The 8,341-nt window shown below is 32.2% G+C and overlaps 1 long non-coding RNA gene across 2 annotated transcripts; it reads right to left on the bottom strand.

Moving 5' to 3' along the window:
- Nucleotides 1–1,168: 1,168 nt before the first annotated feature.
- On the bottom strand, nt 1,169–3,426 carry LOC123868892. 2 transcript variants are annotated; one of them, XR_006796756.1, is made up of 3 exons: nt 2,654–3,426; nt 1,314–2,503; nt 1,169–1,203 (listed from the first exon to the last, which is right to left on the bottom strand). It is a non-coding gene; the product is annotated as an uncharacterized LOC123868892 (long non-coding RNA). The 2 variants fall into 2 exon arrangements; XR_006796755.1 differs by having other exon boundaries at nt 1,314–3,164; nt 3,253–3,426.
- Between the last annotated feature and the right edge of the window lie 4,915 nt (nt 3,427–8,341).

Genomic DNA, 8,341 nt, shown 5'->3' with positions numbered 1-8,341 from the left:
ATCTGATGATTACCATCTTTGCTTTAACCAAGCCACTTCTTTGATTAATTGTTGCATTCGAAGAATTTCATCTTTTCTTGAAAGGGTTTCTCATATTATCAAATTCATAGTTTTATCTCAATATGATGATCATCATCTTTGCTTTAATCAAGCCACTTCTTTGGTTGATTATTGCATTCGAAGAGTTTCAACTTTTCTTGAAAGAGTTTCTCATTCTATCAAACTCATAGCTTTATCTCCATCTGATGATCACCATCTCTGCTTTAATCAAGCAACTTCTTTGGTTGATTGTTGCATTCGAAGAATTTCAACTTTTCTTGAAAGAGTTTCTCATTCCATCAAACTAATAGTTTTATCTCCATCTGATGATTACCATCTCTGCTTTAATCAAGCAACTTCTTTGGTCGATTGTTGCATTCGAAGAATTTCAACTTTCCTTGAAAGAGTTTCTCATTCCATCAAACTAATAGTTTTATCTCCATCTGATGATCACCATCTCTGCTTTAATCAAGCAACTTCTTTGGTTGATTGTTGCATTCGAAGAGTTTCAACTTTACTTGAATCATCTAGCTATGCTAGCATCAAACTCATAGCTTTATCTCCATCTGATGATCACCATCTCTGCTTTAATCAAGCAACTTCTTTGGTTGATTGTTGCATTCAAGAATTTCAACTTTTCTTGAAAAAGTTTCTCATTCCATCAAACTAATAGTTTTATCTTAATCTCATGATCACTATTATGGTCTTTAATTAAACCACATCTTTGGTTGATTGAAACATTCGAAGAATTATTTCGTTTCGGCCATCCTTTTCTTAGAATGTCCTCATTCTTGTATTTCTTGCTTCTTATAACTTCTCCTAATCATCATCTATTTGTAGACATCTTCTATTCATCGACATTAAATATCAACAGCTTTATGATAACTAACGATTCCTCTTTACATGTTATCTAAGCTCGCTAGGCTACTTTGTGTCATGGCGACACGCTCACCCACATGATCACAACAATCTTATTAACTTTATTATTTCCACCATAGTGGCCCTCTCATCAACTTATTGGTCGCAAACTAATAGTCTCAATCTCTTTTTGTAATCGTCATCATATCATATCATTTACGCCATGGCAGCCCGTTCACAAGCTTATTATTACTTGACATCATTGTTTAACTATATCATTTACGCCATGGCAGCCCGCTCACTAGCCTATGGTCGTAAACTTAATAATCTCATTCTCTTATCAACATCTTAATCATCATTTTAATCATCATCTTAATTAACTATATCATTTACGCCATGTTGGCCCTCTCACCAACCTAATGGTCGTAAACTAATAGTCTCAATCTCTTATTGTGATCGTCATCATATCCACAACGTCATGACATCAGTAAAATATCCATGATCATTATGTCAATGATGCCTGAAAGGAACAAAATAAAAACAATTAAGCAGTATCTGAGTTTTTTAAATAAGTAAATGTAGTGCAACTTTAGAAATATACTCACTTATTATTAATTGACATCATTGTTTAACTATATCATTTACGCCATGGCAGCCCGCTCACTAGCCTATGGTCGTAAACTTAATAGTCTCATTCTCTTATCAACATCTTAATCATCATTTTAATCATCATCTTAATTAACTATATCATTTGCGCCATGTTGGCCCTCTCACCAACCTAATGGCCGCAAACTAATAGTCTCAATCTCTTATTGTGATCGTCATCATATCCACAACGTCATGACATCAGTAAAATATCCATGCTCATTATGTCAATGATGCCTGAAAGGAACAAAATAAAAACAATTAAGCAGTATCTGAGTTCTTTAAATAAGTAAATGTAGTGCAACTTTAGAAATATACTCACTTATTATTACTTGACATCATTGTTTAACTATATCATTTACGCCATGGCAGCCCGCTCACTAGCCTATGGTCGTAAACTTAATAGTCTCATTCTCTTATCAACATCTTAATCATCATTTTAATCATCATCTTAATTAACTATATCATTTGCGCCATGTTGGCCCTCTCACCAACCTAATGGCCGCAAACTAATAGTCTCAATCTCTTATTGTGATCGTCATCATATCCACAACGTCATGACATCAGTAAAATATCCATGCTCATTATGTCAATGATGCCTGAAAGGAACAAAATAAAAACAATTAAGCAGTATCTGAGTTCTTTAAATAAGTAAATGTAGTGCAACTTTAGAAATATACTCACTTATTATTACTTGACATCATTGTTTAACTATATCATTTACGCCATGGCAGCCCGCTCACTAGCCTATGGTCGTAAACTTAATAGTCTCATTCTCTTATCAACATCTTAATCATCATTTTAATCATCATCTTAATTAACTATATCATTTACGCCATGTTGGCCCTCTCACCAACCTAATGGTCGTAAACTAATAGTCTCAATCTCTTATTGTGATCGTCATCATATCCACAACGTCATGACATCAGTAAAATATCCATGATCATTATGTCAATGATGCCTGAAAGGAACAAAATAAAAACAATTAAGCAGTATCTGAGTTCTTTAAATAAGTAGATGCAGTGTTTAACTTTAGAAATATACTCGCTTATTATTACGTGTCATCATTATTTAACTATATCATTTGCGCCATGGTGGCCCTCTCTCCAACCTAATGGTCGCAAACTAATAGTCTCATTCTCTTATTGTAATCGTTATCATATCCACAACGTCATAGCAGCATTCTTATTTTGGTATAATATCTTCTGATCATTTCAATAGCTCATTTGTTTCTTGTAAGTCATTAATCTCTCTATTAAACTATGATCTTTAATAAGTCGTTAATTGTAGCGCATTTATGCCTTGATCATCATTATAGATTGTTGCTGAAACAGAAAGAAAACACAAAGCAGCAACAAAATCGCAATTAAACATTTATCAAAGCATTATGGTACCTGATTTTTGTTTACTTTTAGTTTTACTAATGTATAAAATAAAATGAACTTTTATGTATCTACCCAATTACATTAAGACTTCAGAATTTGAATTAACTAGCATTTTTATAAAGGACAAGAACAATCTAAGCCTACGGATTTACATTCTAGACCATTTTAAAACAATCGATTATTCATATGAATCTGTGTTTGTATTAAATTCCTCACTAAATTTATCATTGGTTGGAACTGAAAATGTTATTCAAGGTTTCATTTTCTCAACTGTCGCTATTATATACATTTGTATTGAGCTTAGTGTACTATCTACACTGCTTACTTCATTGCGGTCATATCCTAGCACTTTGTCATTATAACCTATGGGAAACTTTCCATCGAGCATCACGCAGTACTACCATTATGCTGCTGTATTAAACATTTTTAAAAGTCTGTATTCAATATTATATAATATTCTTGTGCTTTGAACCTTATACATTGCAATTTTTTGTACGTCATAATAATAATTTGCCATTTATTTCTCATCGGATGCAACAGCCTCAGTGTTTTCAATGCAAGCTTTACAAGCAAGATGATGAAATTTCATAGTCAAGATATTCTAATCTAGTCTGGTGAAATTAAAAGTAAGTTTAGGTTCTCTAAGCATTTCTAATGCTTGTTGTTATTTATCAATGCCTTCGTCAATAGTTTTAAATAAAATAATATCACCCATTAAGCTAGAAGGAACTGTAAGTATCATTTCCGGGACCATATTTTGCACCTTCACTGCGTTGGCGCTAGACTAAGACTTACTGCCAGTGCTGTACGAGTCATATATTTCTCGTAGCAAGAATGCCAGCTGTGCGTTACGACCTTCATTTTCCCGTATCAGGTCCTGACTTCAAAGGTCCTTGGAGACATGGAAACTCATCGCAAGTACAAAATTTTTGAACGAATCGATAGGTTATATCCTTGTGTATATACAGTTGGCGTCGCCCGGGATTCCGTACGATATTTTAAAAGTTATAGGCATTTTTCAAAATCGGTGATTTTACGGGAAATTACTTCCCGTGCCGCGTAGAATAGATAGAACGCTAGTGATGAGGTACACTCGTAAAATATGAAAAGGCGACATAAACTTGAAATAATATTTATTAATATTTCAACATGCATAATTAACAAAATAATAATCATTAAAAACAAAAAGAAAATAAAACAGTATTACAAATTCCTGTTTTTTAAAAAACAAATATAATAGGAACTTAAGATCAGACTTAGTTATTGAGATCAATTTACTAATCATAAGCATGCTAAATCAAAAAATATAGTGGAGAAACTATTAAACGAGAGCAAGCTAACAAATTATATTAGTCTTAAGTAAAAAAAATAAAAACAATACAATTGAGAAGATTAGGAACAAAAGGTGACATTTACACATAGCCCAAATATATAAATCTCACCTTCTGTTCTTCACCTCCTCAATTATTAGTAAGTATGTAACAAAAAAAATCTTATTCAATTATAAAGTCTTGCTTAATTGGACAAAAAAATTAAGTACTTAAGTTTTAAAAATTATGTTTTTGCTAAGTATTTAAGTATCTAATCAACTTTTAATTACTTTTTTTTTAACTTTATTAACATAATTTTTTTTAATTTAATTTTAATTGCTTATTTTACATGTGCCTCATTAAAATAGTCTAAACACATTGGTTTTTGGCAATCGTCAGGATTGATGACAAGAAAAATAATAAAGAAATTATAAAATGAGAAATAAAAACAATTATCTTTATGTATGTAACAAACAAAATATTTTCATCCTTATTTTAATCATTAAATTTTACTTAATTAACAAAAGTAGTAGATACTTAATATAAAATAATATTTTCATTAAGTATTTTAATAACCTTTTTTGTAAAAATCACAGAATAAAAGGAACTTAAACATCGCTCTTAGTTTTTGAGATATTTCTTACTTTTTATATACCTATTTTTCTTTAATTTCTTAATTTACAAGTAAGTATTTTATTATAGCACACACATTGGTTTTTGGTTATCCTAACAATGACAAAGAATATATTGAAGTAACTTTGAGAGTAAGAATAAGAGTACGATCGCATATTTAGTCTAAATAAAAGAACAAAACAATTACTATTAAGTACCTATGTAACAAACAACATATTTTCATCCTAATTTTAAAATTTTGCATGATTGACTAAAGTATTAAGTTATGATATGAAATTATATTTTTATTAAGTATTTTAACTATCACAAAAATATAAGGAACTCAAAGAACACTCTTAGTCATTGAAATGTTATTTTTTTTCCATACATATATGTATAATCTTTTTTATATCTTCATTTATTTATTTTTTTATTTTATTTTTTATATTTTATATTTTTTTATTTTTTAAATTTAATTAAATGTAAATGATACATGAAATGATAGGTATGCTATGCTTATTTGTCATGTACTTTATTATAACAGTCTAAGCACATTGGTTTTTGGCAATCCTGGCAATAAGTGCGAACTTTTTTTACCTTTTTATCACTCTCACGGCTGCTAAATTCTTTTCTCAAATCTTTATAACAAAAATGGCATTTCTTAAATTTTTCTGCTTTTATTAAAGTGTGAGCTATTCGCTTTTTTGATTCGTTGTTGTGCGAGTCAGTAAAAGATATCTTCGTAAGAGATTGAATTATAGACTCCAGGAATGTTAACAGTGTTATTTGGTCCTCATTTTTCATTTTATGTATAAGCCAAGCATTCACTAAGCAAGTTCCAAATAACAGACTCATCATCAGCTTGCGAAACCATTTTAATCCTCTTAAGAGAGTTGAGTAGTAGGCGGTCATTTGGTCACTAAAATCTACACCTTTTTTACATTCATTGTACATTATTACACACGCTGGCTTCATGATTGGCTGTTTAGATACACGTGATAGTTTTCCAGTATCTTTTAAAGTAGCACTGTGCTCTTTGACGGTAGTTAACATTGTAACAGGACGTTTGTCCATCCACTTAATTATTTTAACGCCTTTTTGGTTCATGCATCCAATAATTTGTCCTTTCTTTAATTTTGTGCTTATGAATGTCTTTGGCAGTCCTTTCCTATTAATTCGCACAGTGCCACAAAGAAATGTCTTCTTTTTTAGTAATTCTGCAGCTAAAGTAATTGAAGTATAAAAGTTATCTGCTATGAGAGTTCGGCCTTCTTCTAATAAATTCTTAGTTAGTTTTAATACGACATCATATCCATGTCCTGATCCTGATTTTTCGTCATCTTTTCCCGTATAAATAATTACTGAGTAAGTATAACCCTCAGGTGTGCACAATTTATATAACTTGATGCCATATTTGTGAGCTTTGTTTTTAATATATTGGCGAAATATAAGGCGTCCTTTCCATGGTATCATTGTTTCGTCAATAACCATAAATCTTCCAGGCTTCAATACTTCAGTAAATGATTTCAACAATATATCGAGTACATTTCGTATCTTATATAATTTGTCTCCTTTATCAACATTGTCACTGAAATGCCAGAATTTCAAAAGTAGCAAAAAACGATCTCTAGATATAAGGTTTGCTATATACTCATTTCGATAGCATTTCTTTTTAGACCAATACAAATTCACTTGAGGCAATTTAGTGATACCCATTACCATTAACACACCCATAAACTTTTCCATTTCTTCAAAAGTAGTTGGCACCCATTTTTTTACGCGAGACTTTGGCTTAATGTCATGTGAACTTATATATTCCGCAGCATACTTATTAGTTTCCACCACCATTTTTTCAATAAGTTCTTTGTTAACAAATAATTTATAGTAATCAAGGGGTTCATTTAGTTGTATATTTGGTGGAATATTTATTTGGCTTCTTTGTAAATACTGTTCAAAATTTATTGCATTTGTATTTGAAATATCAACCCATTCCTCAGACCCTTCATTATCAACATCTTCAATAGAAGCGCTTGATTCAGATTCACTGTCATATATTTCATCAAATGTATCAGAACCATCCTCTGAATCTAAGTTACTATCTTCAAAAGACGAGGATACATCAGAAGAAAATTGCTCAATTCTTACATTTACTTCAAAGCTGGGTGGTTTGTGAGTTTTATCTCTAATTTTAGGTGAAAGAATTTTTTTATTAGTTTCTATGTTTTGTGTGTTCTCTGTACTGGATTGATCTAGTTGCTTCTGCTCTTCATAAAGTTTTGTTTCTGTAGTAATAAATGGGGTTTTTTTCTTTTCAGGTAGATGTTGAGTAGTAATCAAGTTTTTTGTTTTTCTAGGTACTTGATCGAATATTTCTTCATCAGATTCTTCGTCAGCTGCAGTTGAAACCTTATGTTGTATTAGTAAACTTTCAATGTCATCATCACTTCTAGGCGATCTTTCGTTATGTATAGCCGGGTAACATATATCATCATAGTTGTTATCTGATCTCATTTTTGTGAATTTCACTTGCTTTGGAGTGCTCGGTGAGTTTACACTGACATTATTGGAGTTATCGTCATAATCTCCAAATAGAACGCCCTTCCGTTTTGTAGACAACGTAGGTGTTTGGTGAATTTGAATGTTTCCATCCGTATTTGTGGGCGTGCAAGACGATGGTGTATTAAACTGTGAAAATAGCTTACTTGTTTTCTTACTTTTGGGTGTCGATAGCAGTTCAGTCATAACCTTAGAATTCATAGGTGATTCTAGAGGTGGTATCAAATTACTTATAGAAATGTTGTCTAAGGATATCGAATCAGCCTCAGTGATATCATTTTCGTTGGTTTGTACCTGTTCCAAAACACAAAATTGTTTACTTGTCGAAGGACTTGTGAAAATTGAGTTCGATTTCTTGTGCATTGTTTTCTGAGTACAAGTCACCTCCGGATCACTAATAAGTGAATCAAGCTTCTTGTTAATTGTCACACTATGCAAAACTTGAATTTTTTTTTTCGCTGGCGATGGATTTTTTGAAATCGGACTCGGTTTTTGAGAACTAGTCAGACTGGAACCACTACACTGGACAACATTATTTCTAGCTTCTTCACCTTCTGTCTTTATTGCTGTACGCATATTAAGCTTCCTACGTGATCGTTTCATTTTCGCACTTCGCGCGTGACAACAAATAGCAACGTGGAGACGTCTCAACTACGCACCGCACTAGTGCAAACTGGAGCGCCGCGTGCGCGCACGCCAGTGCGGTACGGGGTGGAGAGGTACGTCCAAATAGTTCCCGTGCCGCATCAGAGGAAAATAATTTTATTTCTACGCGTTACGCAAAAATACTTCCCGTACATTTTTTTATAGAAAACTGATTACATATAAAGCAAGGATGTCGGGAATATAGTTATCTCTTTTGTTCGTGTATGGGAACTTAGTTTATCCACCCGCGCACCAGGCGTAAGACAAGGACAATTAGCTGCCGCACAGGCC

The sequence above is a fragment of the Maniola jurtina genome, chromosome 10, assembly GCF_905333055.1.
Source record: "Maniola jurtina chromosome 10, ilManJurt1.1, whole genome shotgun sequence".
NCBI lineage: Eukaryota > Metazoa > Arthropoda > Insecta > Lepidoptera > Nymphalidae > Maniola > Maniola jurtina.
Note: the sequence above shows the minus strand (reverse complement) of the source record. Positions and strands in the feature narration are given on the sequence as shown.